General features: G+C 37.9%; 1 protein-coding gene across 5 annotated transcripts in view; it reads right to left on the reverse strand.

The window, feature by feature from the left end:
• The window catches only part of LOC136123797 (recombining binding protein suppressor of hairless), a 226469-nt gene that overhangs the window by 41350 nt on the left and 171614 nt on the right, over window positions 1-13505 (reverse strand). The gene's annotated exons all lie outside the window — the stretch shown is intronic.

A 13505-nucleotide genomic window follows, 5' to 3' on the forward strand; every position in this document is an offset into this window, starting at 1 on the left:
AATTTAGGTTGGAATTAGAAATACATACACCATGCAGGTTAAGAGAAAGACTCAGAGTGAGATTAGCTGAATTCAAATCTATGATTTGGTATTGGGTTGGCCAAAAAGTACCTTTGTTTCTTAAGTAGAAATAAAAGACACATTTTTCATTTTCACCAAGAACTTTATTGAACATATTCACTGTTTTGTTCTACTACCTTCTGCCATTTTTCAGGCAACTTCATAAGTCCATTTTCCCAAAACTTTTTATCTTTTTGAGCAAAGAACTGTTCCAGGTCCTTTTACAGTCTTCCAAGGAATTGAAATTTTTTCGGTTAAGAGAATTTTGTAAAGACCAAAATAAATGGAAAACCAAAGGTGCAATGTCTGGTGAATACTCGAATGAATCAGAACTTCCCAGCCAAGCTGTAACAGTTTTTGCCTGGTCATCAGAGAAACGTGCAGCCTTGCGTTATCCTGGTGGAAGATTATGCATTTTCTGTTGACTAATTCTGGACGCTTCTTGTCGAGTGTTGCTATCAGTTGGTCTAACTGGGAGCAGTACTTGTTGGAATTAATCGTTTGGTTTTCCGGAAGGAGCTCATAACAGAGGACTCTCTTCCAACCCCACCATTACACGACATCCCCTTCTTTGGATAAAGACAGGCCTTTGGTGTGGTTGGTGGTGGTTCATTTCGCTTGCCCCACGATCTCTTCCGTTCCACATTGTTGTACAGTATCCACTTTTCATCGCTTGTCATAATTTGTTTTAAAAGTGGACCGTTTTCATTACATTTCAGTAGAGAATCGCATGCGGAAATACAGTCAAGAAGGTTTTTATCGCGCTATGTGGAACCCAAACATGAAAGCGATTAACATAACCAAGCTGGTACAAACTATTTTCAGGGCTTGATTCAGATATTTTGAGTACGTCTGCTGTCTCCCACGTGGTAGAACATTGACTGTACTCAGTTAAGGTCTCGATTTGATTGCTATCAACTTCAACTGGTCTACCCAACCGTGGAGCATCATCAAGCGAGAAATCTCCAGCACAAAACTATGCAAACCACTTTTGACGTGTTCGATCAATCACAGCACCTTCTCCATACACTGCCCAAATCTTTTTTTGCATTTCAGTTGCATTTTTGCCTTTCTTGAAATAATAAAGCATAATATGCTGAAAATGTTGTTTTTCTTCCATCTTCAATATTAAAATGGCTAAACAAAAATTCATCAATTTTTTTTTTTTTTGGTACGCCAGCTTCTCATGTCGTGGCCTCTCCCGTTGCGGAGTACAGGCTCCAGACGCGCAGGCTCAGTGGCCATGGCTCACGGGCCCAGCCGTTCCGTGGCATGTGGGATCTTCCCAGATCGGGGCACGAACCTGTGTCCCCTGTGTCGGCAGGCGGACTCTCAACCACTGCGCCACCAGGGAAACCCCAAAATTCACCAATTTTGATAAGTCTTTTTTTAAATGCATGCTGATATGACAGCTGTCACATACAATCTAACAAAATTGTCTCGAATGAAGTTTTAGACAACTAAGCGCTACTAGAGCCATCTTACGGACAAAACTGAACGAACCTTTTGGCCAACCCAATATTTACTTCCTGTGCAGCCCTGAAATTATTTGACTCTCTACACCTCAGTTTCCTTCCTCATCTGTAAAAAGGACACAGTGGTTGTACTGACCTCAAGGAGTTGCTGAAGGGATTAAATGTGCTAATTAACATATAGAAGACACATAGAACAATGCCTGGAATACAGTAAATGATGAATAAATGTTAGTAATTATTACTGTTTTTTAGTTATAAATGGTTATGTCAAAATAACTAAAGATATTAAGTGTGATATTAATAAAGATAAGTATAAGAGGAAGAAACAAATCCCTATGTGATGACCTCCTATTTCCTCTGAAATAAGAAATGAGATCTTCTGAAAGACATGGTGGAGGCACACAGCACTTGAAGAAAAATGATCAATAGAATTTTGTTTTCTTTTTAAAGCAAGATTGCAGTTATAGTTTAAGTGACTTGTTCATAATCACAGTTATATGTTTGTGAAGCCTAATTTGACTTAAGATTTCTCTACTGTATTTGTCGTATTTTACATAATTATTAACTTTGATGACTGAAGTCTTAGAATCCCATGTACTTCCTTTTGTTGAGTAATTTAATGCTATATGACATTGTTTATGAACTCCATTTATAAACAATGGGCATCTGTGACTTTGAATATTCTGGTATTTTAGTTAACTCTAAAATATTGAAACGTGACTTTAATTGAAATAGCACTAAAAATGAGCAAATAATCCAAGTTTCTGTCAGAAGAATTAATAACAAGTAATTCTCATTGATTTTATCCTATAGGATGTTCAATTTTAAATACAATGATTTAGTAGTAATATAAGCAAGGCTGCTGAAGACCGTAGTTTTAAAACACTGAACTACTGGCTAATCTATGATGTGAACTCCAATTATGAAGTTAAAGGCTCTACTCCTGAATCTTTTTCCACAGGAAAGATTTTCTTTTGAACCTTTGAGATTGACTAAATGTACCACTGCAGCATATGATTAAAATAAAACTGCCTCACTAGAATATTTTACAAAAACCAGGAAGTTTAAGACAATCTTTAAATTACTTCTTCACATATGTATTTAAGAGCAGTTAAACTTTATAAAAGAAGCAAAGTGAGGTGTGGCCAGAATCTAACTAAGGGCTTAAAATGGTGAAAATTTTAGAGAGAGACACAGTTAACAAATGAAATAAAACTTTTCAGTGAGAATCACGATGCCACTAACCCTTCAAACTAGCTAATAACTCCAACCATTAAGCATCCTTTGGGATCTAACACAGAATTTAACATAAGTTTATTACATGGCTAGTAAGAGATCCACTGCACTCAAAATACAAATGCAAATTTTGTTTCTTGGTGCTGTGAAATGCTTACAAAATTAGATTAACAACTGAATGCTGATTAAAATATGTGTCTACATTCTTTTTTGGAGCTACCCATTAGATGAAGTCAACGATCATATAGCACGCTTGTGCAATATCACTCCTGCCCCAATAAAAAACATGAGCAAGAGAACTCAGCAATTTGCCTGCTAAGCCTAAACAGCATTTCAAAATGATGCAGTGTTCTGTCTAAGTGCTATCCTAAGGCTAGAAAGCTTATAAATGTTAATAAGATTCAACTGGTTCTTCAGTATATAATAAAGCATCTCCAATTGTGTGCAGTCTCAATCCTCTCTTTAATGCATATGCCATCACATTCATATCTATCCCATTAAAAACTAATGGTTGGGGCTTCCCTGGTGGCGCAGTGGTTGAGAGTCCGCCTGCCGATGCAGGGTCCACGGGTTCGTGCCCCGGTCCAAGAAGATCCCACGTGCCGCGGAGCGGCTGGGCCCGTGAGCCATGGCCACTGAGCCTGCGCGTCTGGAGCCTGTGCTCCGCAATGGAAGAGGCCACAACAGTGAGAGGCCCACATACCGCAAAAAACAAACAAACAAACAAAAAAAAAAAAACTAATGGTTACTGCAAATATCATATGATATTGCTTATATATGGAATCTAAAATAAAAGGGTACAAATGAACTTATTTACAAAACAGAAGTAGAGTCACAGATGTAGAAAACAAACTTATGGTTACCAGGGGATAAGGGGGGAGGGATAAACTGGGAGATTGGGATTGACATATACACACTACTATATATATATAAAATAGATAACCAATAAGAACCTGCTGTATAGCACAAGGAACTCTACTCAATACTCTGTAATGGCCTACATGGGAAAAGAATTTCAAAAACAAAACCAAAAAAGAGCAGATATATGTATATGTATAACCGATTCACTCTGCTGTACACCTGAAACTAACACAACACTGTAAATCAACTATACACCAATAAAAAATTTAAAAAAGAAAACCTAATGGTTACTGTATCTATTAGAATGGGGGAAGGATAAGAAAATGAGGTTTCCGAGAAAATTCATAAAAGTGTTTAGTAGGTTCACAATGCACAATTCTGAAGCTCACAATTGAACTAAATTCTAATTATTCAATAAAATTCATAGGTCTACGTATTTAAAACTGTCATTATACCAAGATACTATATGCACCCTATACTGATCAAGATCCATTTTCCTCTTCTAATCTGATGTATTGATAGAATATACAAAACTTCAAGAATTATCTACTACAGAAAGAAGGCCCATCTTTAAACATGAGTGACTTAAGAAAATTCATAATGTATATTTACATTATGCAATCAAAATAACCAGTTTTCAGCAGAAATGACAAGTCAGCTAACAATTACTCAGAGACTGATTATGATTTAAAGATTAAGTTCTATCCCTCCCTTTTGCAGTAGGGAATGGTGAGAAAGGTCAGTACAAATTTTTTATCTTTACTTGTAATCTATTTTTTGAAATTTTAGTTATTTATTTATCTTTGGCTGCTTTGGGTCTTCGTTGCTGCGTGCGGGCTTTCTCTAGTTGCAGCGAGCGGGGGCTACCCTTCATTGTGGTGTGCAGGCCTCTCATTGCAGTGGCTTCTCTTGTTGCGGAGCTCGGGCTCTAGGTACATGGGCTTCAGTAGTTGTGACTCGTGGGCTCTAAAGCACAGGCTCAGTAGTTGTGGTGCACCGGCTTAGTTGCTCCATGGTACGTGGGATTTTCTGGGGCCAGGGCTCGAACTCGTGTGCCCTGCATTGGCAGGCGGATTCTTAACCACTGAGCCACCAGGGAAATCCCTTGTAATCTATTTTTAAAACAAGATATCTATTGACGTGTTGACAACTGAAAACCAGAAATAAATTGGATCACCCAAGTTTAGGCCACTCTTCCGTAAAACACTTTCATAATAGGTGCACAGTATATTTAACAATGCAAAAACAAAAAAATCTAAATCCTTAAGTATCCTAGGAACAACCTTTGGTTTTATGAAGTATTGACTTAATTCCTCATTGTAACAAAGAATCACTGTTATCCAATTTCTCTTTTTGATATTATAGGTTGTCAATATCTCATTTGCATGAGTAGGTTTCTCAAATTTTTTGCACACTATATAAAGCATAGTTTTGATTAAATGTGATCATCAACGCTGTTATATATTTAAAAGAAAAAAGTTGTAATTCTGGACTTTTTTTAAGTAACAAGCAAAGGTTAGCTTATATAAAGGTGATTACACCCTTTTCTTCTTCTATTATGTATGCTTCTCCCTCATATTGGGATTGGTGGACAAAACACAAAAACCTATGTGCTGGATTTCCCTGGTGGTGCAGTGGTTAAGATTCCGCCTGCCAACACAGGGGACATGGGTTCCAGCCCTGGTCAGGGAAGATCCCATATGCTGCGGAGCAACTAAGCCCGTGTGCCACAACTACTGAGCCTGTGCTCTAGAGTCCGCGAGCCACAACTACTGAGCCCACGTACCACAACTACTGAAGTCCACGTGCCTAGAGCCTGTGCTCTGCAACAAGAGAAGCCACCGCAACGAGAAGCCCACACACCACAACGAAGAGTAGTCCCCGCTCACCACAACTAGAGAAAGGTAGTGCGCAGCAACAAAGATGCAATGCAGCCAAACATAAATTGGAAAAAAGGAAAAAAATCTATGTGCCATCATTAGTAATGTTCATATAATACTATGGCTCAAGAAAACTTACACTGCCCAAAGTATCTATGTTGTAAGTATAATTTTAGGCTAGCAAACTCATTTTACTTTAATTTCACTAGCTTTCCCTTTCTAAGATAACAATGATCTTTTATTCAAAATACAAAGAGCTAGGGAAAATATTATTATAGCTAAATCTATTTTCATATACCTGGAAGTGTGAGGATTTTTTAAATTTTGCCATCAATCACTAAACATAGCACTTCCTACCTATAAATAGTATTAAGATTCCCACATATCCTCCAATCCATTTGAATTTTCAAATAAGTAAAAAACCTGCATACACTTTACACACTTCGTTCACTTCTTTTTTGCTCATGGTGGAGATGTAATATTGTTTTCCCCACAACAGATACATTTCCTTCTATATTAACCAATCTGTTAAGGAAGTATATGACTACAAATGTATTGAGGACAAACATGATAATATCAAAACTTCACCATCTTAACACCTTTTCTAGCTAACAGATGATTCACGTGAGAAAAACCAAGTCAAAAATCAAAAGGCGGGGGCTTCCCTGGTGGCGCAGTGGTTGAGAGTCCACCTCCCGATGCAGGGGACACGGGTTCGTGCCCCGGTCCGGGAAGATCCCACATGCCACGGAGCAGCTGGGCCCGTAAGCCAAGGCTACTGAGCCTGCGCGTCCGGAGCCTGTGCTCCGCAACGGGAGAGGCCACAACAGTGAGAGGCCTGCGTACCGCAAAAAAAAAAAAAAATCAAAAGGCGGGTGTGGAAGGATAAGAAACAACTTTTTTGAATATAGAACAACTTAGTAATTACACTGCTAGAATACTGTCTAGTAACAATATTAGAATTTCCAAGTTTAAAAACATAGAGCTGGATGGAAAAGCAAGCTCAAGTAATGTGGGAAAAACACCTTTTCTAGCTAACAGATGCTTCACACGAGAAAAACCAAGTCAAAAAGCAAAAGGCGGGTGTGGAAGGATAAGAAACAACTTTTTTGAATATAGAACAACTTAGTAATTACACTGCTAGACTACTGTCTAGTAACGATATTAGAACTTCCGAGTTTAAAAACATAGAGCTAGATGGAAAAGCAAGCTCAAGTAGTGTGGGAAACTATTCCGCCCTTGGGTGTAGAACTAAAAGTAATTTCCTCTATTTTTTTGTATTTCACAAATTTTTTGCTTCATGCAGAAACGATATTACAATAAATTAACTCAAGACACACTGATGCGGTATTCGCAGGAAAAATGTAGAAAAGAAAGCATGAACAATTCAAACCCATAATTAAGTCAAACTCTGCACCAAATCTGCTGTAAACAGTATACAGTTCAAAAAAGTACTAGAATTCTTGAAACATGATTCAAGATACTGAAATTAAACAACATTTGATGGGAAAATTAGGAAACCTGATTCATATACTCAAGAATCCATACCTGATCATTCCACCAGGAGAAAGAAACAAATAGGTGATATACACTATCACCATAGTCTATGCTAAAATATAATACGAAAAACAAAGCAAGTGGTACTAGGAAGCTGTTTAGTAATTTACTCACAAAAATAGAAGATGCTAGTTAGAAAGGACTACACATAACTTACCATATTTGTCTCTAGATTCATTCATTCACCTAGTATGTACAAAATATAGGTACTTGGTATACATCAGTGAACAAAAGAAACACACAATCCATGTCCTTATGGAACTTACATGCTACTAAGACAAATGGACAATGGCATATGTTCAAAGATATTATCTATATAGTTTATAAAAACAAAAATGTAAGAAACAACTTAAATATTGTACTTATTGAATATGATTTAAAAGATTAATATTTGACTAATCTAAAAAATATATTTAAAGTAAATATGTAACTAATTTTTACTTCTAAAAGCTTATTCATTCTATACCTATGGCAGAAAACAGCCTACGTATTAAGTCACATAACTTTGAGCAAGACATGTCACCCTTTGTCACATTTCAACTTCTAGCTTTGAAACTACTCTTACTTTAAGAACCATATTTAATGGCAATAATGCTCAAAACCTGTACAGGGTGTAACTAGTGGTCTTGGATACTGTAACAAAGACAATCAAGGCAGGAGACTGGATACTGTAACAAAGACAATCAAGGCATGATGTAGTCTCCGAAACCATCACATTTATTAAGCATGTTTCTATTAGAACAAGTATCCTATGGGGTAGACTTCAAAGACATGCCACACTTGCAGTTGACCCCATCAGGTGGAGAACATGCTCCCCTTCTTACTAGTATACTGGGTAGAGAACATTTGAAAAGCACTGCTTCCTTAATTTTTAAAGTCCCTTTATCCTACCTTTTCTTTTTCAATTAAAACCACAACAACAACAAATTTAACAGTCTGTCAGCAGTTTGTGTAAAGAATCAGGAAGAGTGGAAAGATACAAAGAATGAGTGACTGGGACCGTCATTTCCAGCTATTCTCAGCATCTGGCTTTTTAGGTATCTCCAGTATTTTTATTACCAGGTTAGGGTAAAGATGTCTTTTCTAAAATCCATACCTGAGGAGGGATTTCCCCCAATTAAATCTGCAACAGCCATAAGCCTCACCACCCAGTTAGCACAACTGAGTTATGAGAACACTGGCATCCATTAACATCACATATAAAGATCTTATATGAAAAGTATATGTCTTAAAACCTATGGCTCAACAAGAGGGAGCAATGAGACACTGAGCAAAGTACTCCAATTTCATGTCAAGAGACTGAATAGGACAAATTGACATCAAATGCCTCCTAACGTGATGCATAAGAGCACAATATCACTTCTGTGATACCACTGACAAAAAAAAAAAAACACAGAACTTGAATCTAAACATGAGGAAACATAACATACCTAAATTGTGGAATAGTCAACAAAATAAGTAGACTATACTTTTCAGAGCATCAAGGTTGTGAAAAACAAGCAAAAAACTGAGAAACTGGCCCAGATTAGAAGGGACTAAAGATACATGATCACTGAATACAACAGACTATCCAGAATTTACTCTCCTATAAAAGGACATTATTTAGACAAGTAACAAAATCTGCATAAAACGGTAGATTAGAAAATAGGATATCAATTTTAATTTCTGGTTTTGACAGCTGTACAGGGGTTCAATAAGAGAATGTCCTTATTTTTTAGAAACACTGTAGTGTTTAGGGAGAAAAGGGCATGATGCCTAATTACCTTCAAAGGGTTCAGGGAAAATAAGTATATATGTGTATGCGTGTGTGCGTGCATGTGTAGATACACAGATAATGCAAATGTGGTAAAATGTTAATGACTGACGTATCTGGCTGAACTTCTTTGTAATATTCTTGCAATTCTTCTGTAAACTGAAATTATATCAAAACAAAAAAGGCCACCATCAGAGAAGCACTAATCTCCTGATCAAGTTGCTGGCCTGACCCTAATTGCCACAGAACCTGGTGGTGACAAACCTATCAAAAAACATTCAATGAAGGTGACACATAAGACACTCTATGGCCAGCTTCCTGGCATAGCTCTTATGTTCTTACGACAATCATTTAAGAATTGTTAGGACTTCCCTGGTGGTGCAGTGGTTAAGAGTCCGCCTGCCCATGCAGGAGATACGGGTTCGATCCCTGGTCTGGGAAGATCCCACATGCCGCGGAGCAACTAAGGCCGTGCACCACAACTACTGAGCCCACGTGCCAGCCACAACTACTGAAGCCCACGCGCCTAGAGCCTGCGCTCCGCAACAAGAGAAACCACCACAATAAGAAGCCTGCGCACTGCAAGGAAGAGTAGCCCCTGCTCACTGTAACTAGAAAAAGCCCACGTGCAGCAACAAAGACCCAACACAGCCAAAAATAAATAAATAAGTAAATTTATATTTAAATAAAAAGAATCGTTGCTGTAGATTTAAAGTTTGATAATAATACCCGTTGTTGACGTACAAGTAGAGAAACAGGAATTCTCATGCACTGATGGGAGTTTAAATTTGTAAAATCTTTTGGGAAGACATTTGGCAGTGTCTATTATAATTCAAGATGCATTTCCTTGAATTCCTAGCCATTTCTATTCTGGAAATTTATTATATAGGTATACATAAACTGTGACTACGCAAAAATTTGTATACGAAGATATTCAATAAAACATCATTTGGGGCTGCCCTGGTGGTGCAGTGGTTAAGAATCCGCCTGCCAATGCAGAGGACACGAAGTTCGAGCCCTGGTCTGGGAAGATCCCACATGCTGTGGAGCAAATAAGCCCATGCGCCACAACTACTGAGCCTGCACTCTAGAGCCCGCGAGCCACAACTACTGAGCCCGCATGCCACAACGACTGAAGTCTGCGTTCCTAGAGCCCGTGCTCCTCAACAAGAGAAGCCGCCGCAAGAAGAAGCCCCTGCACCGCAACAAAGAGTAGCCCCGACTCACCGCAACTAGAGAAAGCCTGTGTGCAGCAATGAAGACCCAAAGCAGCCAATTTATTTTAAAAAAGCATCATTTCTATTAACAAAAAATTTTTTAAATCCATGTGTACAATTAGGAATAGACTGCTGGTTACACATAGCACCTCCCAGTCTGCCCGCCCCCCCCACACACACACACAAGGAGAGAAAAAAGAGAGAAAGAAAAGGGGGAAAAAAGCTATCCAATTAGTAGCATTGATCTTTTTCTTCCCCCCACCCCACCCCACCCCCGGCCATGCCGCGGCATGCGGGATCTTAGTTCCCCGACCAAGGATCGAACCTGTGCACCCTGCAGTGGAAGCAAGGAGTCCTTACCACTGGACCACCAGGGAATTCCGAGTAACATTAATTTTGAATGAGGAAATGAGATCTACATTTTCATCCCCTTTCCCCAAGTGCATATATAAAACAACACACAAATACATACACCCCGCTACGCCCAGTATTAATGATAATGGTGGGCAGCAGCAAAAATTCCATTTTGCTCTAGAATGTATTATACAATTTGACAGATGTTTTATTCATTACTAATTAAGTTTGGCTTAGGTAAACAGCAAAATAAAATTTCAGTATCTAGACATCAGTTAAAGCCACTCATACACCAAGTCTAGAATACAGGTGGCTTAAAATAGAAACAGAGAAAACCATGTAAGTTAAAAATTTACCCCCATGGGGACATATGTATACGTATAACTGATTCACTTTGTTATAAAGCAGAAACTAACACACCATTGTAAAGCTATTATACTCCAATAAAGATGTTAAAAAAAAAAATTTTACCCCCAAAATGGTCTCAGTAAGCAAATTTCACTAGGGGAAACATTTTAGAAAAAAGTATTCCAGACCCAAATAAAGAACACACCTTTATGGAAAACATACTTCCAAAAAAGGAAAACATAATGCAACATAAAGAATTTTAAAGAGGTTCCAATCTTAACGTCTGTTTAATTTTTGCTAAGAACTTCTTCAGACACCTCACTTGATCTTATGCACTGCCTTTTAAGACAGTGTTTAAGAGGTGAAAAGTGTCATCTAATGAGAGCACACACACAGTTTGTCACCAATGCAAGTCATGGGAGAGGCAGCCACATATTGCGGTAAGGGCATGGACTCAGGAGCTAGATTGCTTAAGCTCACATTCCACCTTTAAAGCAAACTAATGAAAGTTACTTAAACTCTCTGTGTCTCATTTTTCTCAACTGAAAACACAGATGAAAGTATGTCCATGTAGGATTCTTGCAAGAATTTTAAAAGTTCGTAAGTGTACAGCACCAAAAAGAGTTCTAGGCCCTGAGTAAGCACTTAGACAAAACACCACTATTGCTTCAGGAGTGGATTACTGACTATTTGCCCTAAGAAACATGGTAAAACTGAAATAGGCCCTTCCAAACAAATACATATTTATATTGCTTTAAAATATATATAATCATACATCTCACAAAGAGATTAATATCCAGAATACATAAAGAACTATAACTCAGCAACAAAACATCTGATTTACAAATAGGCAAAGGACTTGAAGAGATAAGAAGATATGTATCTCCAAGAAGATATACAAATAGCCTATAAGCACATAAAAGAAGCTCAACGTTACTAATCATTAGGGAAATGCAAATCAAAACCATAATGATACCACTTCACACCCATCAGGATGCCTATTATCAAAAGAAACAAAAAATAACAAGTGTTGGTGAGGATGTGGGAAAATCTGAACCCTTGTATGTTACTGGTGGAAATATAAAATGGTGCAGCCACTGTGGAAAACAGTATGGCAATATCTCCAAAATTAAATGTACAATTACTACATGATCTACCAATTCCACTTCTGGGTATATACCCAAAAGAAGTAAAAGCAGAATTTCAAATAGATACTTGTACACCAATGTTCAGAGCAGCATTATTCACAATAGGCAAAAGGTGGAAATAACCCAAATGCCCACCGATGGATGGACAGATGTGGTATACACATACAATTAAATATTATTCCACCTTAAAAAAAATTCTGACATATGCTACATACAATATGGATGAACCTTGAATACATTGTGCTAAATAAAATATGACACACACAAAAGGACAAATATCCTATGATTCCACTTATATGAGGGACCTAGAGTATTCAAATTCAGTAGAATGGTGGTTGCCACGGACTGATGGCAGGGGTGAGGGTAAGGGAGCATGGAGAGTTATTGTCTAATGGGTACAGTTTGGGACGATAAAAAAGTTTTGGAGATGGATGGTGATGGTGGTTGTGCAATAATATGAATGTACTCAATGCAACTGAACTGCACACTTAAAAATGTTTAAAATGGTAAACTTTATGTTTTATCTATATTCTACCGCTCAAGTAGCACATTTAGTTTTGCTTAAACTATGGCTTAGTGAGGGATAATAGCTCAGCTTTGAGGGGTATCCTATGTTACTGCCTGGTTAGGTGGCGGCAGCTGTCCAGTAACTTAGAAAAGAACAAACAAGTGGGTGCCACAACAAACAAAAGAAAACCATGAGGAGTATATGTACATATATAAAAATGGTTCCTACTACCATCAAGGCAAAGATACAAAAGGAAAGAGAGAAATCTGTCCTAGAATCTACACCTCCCAAGGTAGCGCAGCCCAGAAAACATGCAAACAATCCATCGAAGACTGTTTGGGGCTGAACATCTCCCATGGAAAATGCCAAGTGATCATGGAAAGCAGCTTGTACATGAGATGAAATCACACAGTTTTTGCCATTGCACCCCCCCATTACTTCTCACCCCCACCTCAAATTATAAGCAGTGAAGATCTTTTTTCTCCACAAAACTTCTGCCAAAGATGTTAAGGGTGTCAGTTCTCTGACATCATTTGAAAATTCTTTGCAGGAAGAAAGAAATCTGATATTAATCAGAAGTTATTAATTTTCTCTCATCTTTTGAAATGCTCTTTCCAATCCTAGTGAGACTTTTTAAAAAAAGGAAGAAAAAAAAAGCCAATAAAAGTAAATGGGGCTTCTTCCCCCCTTATCCCCTTATCTAAAATGAAATTTAGAAAGTCAAAGATAATAACTATCCATAATAGGATTTCTTCACCTGTTCTCCTTGGGTCCTATTCTTGAAAAGGTATGCAACATTTAGTGTGTAGTTCATTTATCTAGGAAGGGATCCAGTTACCTATATGCTAACCACTGTTCAGGACAGGTGTTTGGCACTGAGAGATCAGATCCCCAAGAAGTGACCATCAATGGTTTCTGGTAGGGTAGCTTGACTAGCAGAAAGGGCCAAAGAGGTTTTTAGTGGGGAAGGATATGAGGAAGACGAATAAGTTACATTTCAGGAGACCTCTCAAAGTAAGTTCTTGCCTCCATGGAATAAACAAACTATGGAAAAATAGGCGATTTTCAGTTAAAAAAGAAAGCTACTAAGCCAAAAGACTTTGCAATT

The sequence above is a fragment of the Phocoena phocoena genome, chromosome 5, assembly GCF_963924675.1.
Source record: "Phocoena phocoena chromosome 5, mPhoPho1.1, whole genome shotgun sequence".
NCBI classification, from domain to species: domain Eukaryota; kingdom Metazoa; phylum Chordata; class Mammalia; order Artiodactyla; family Phocoenidae; genus Phocoena; species Phocoena phocoena.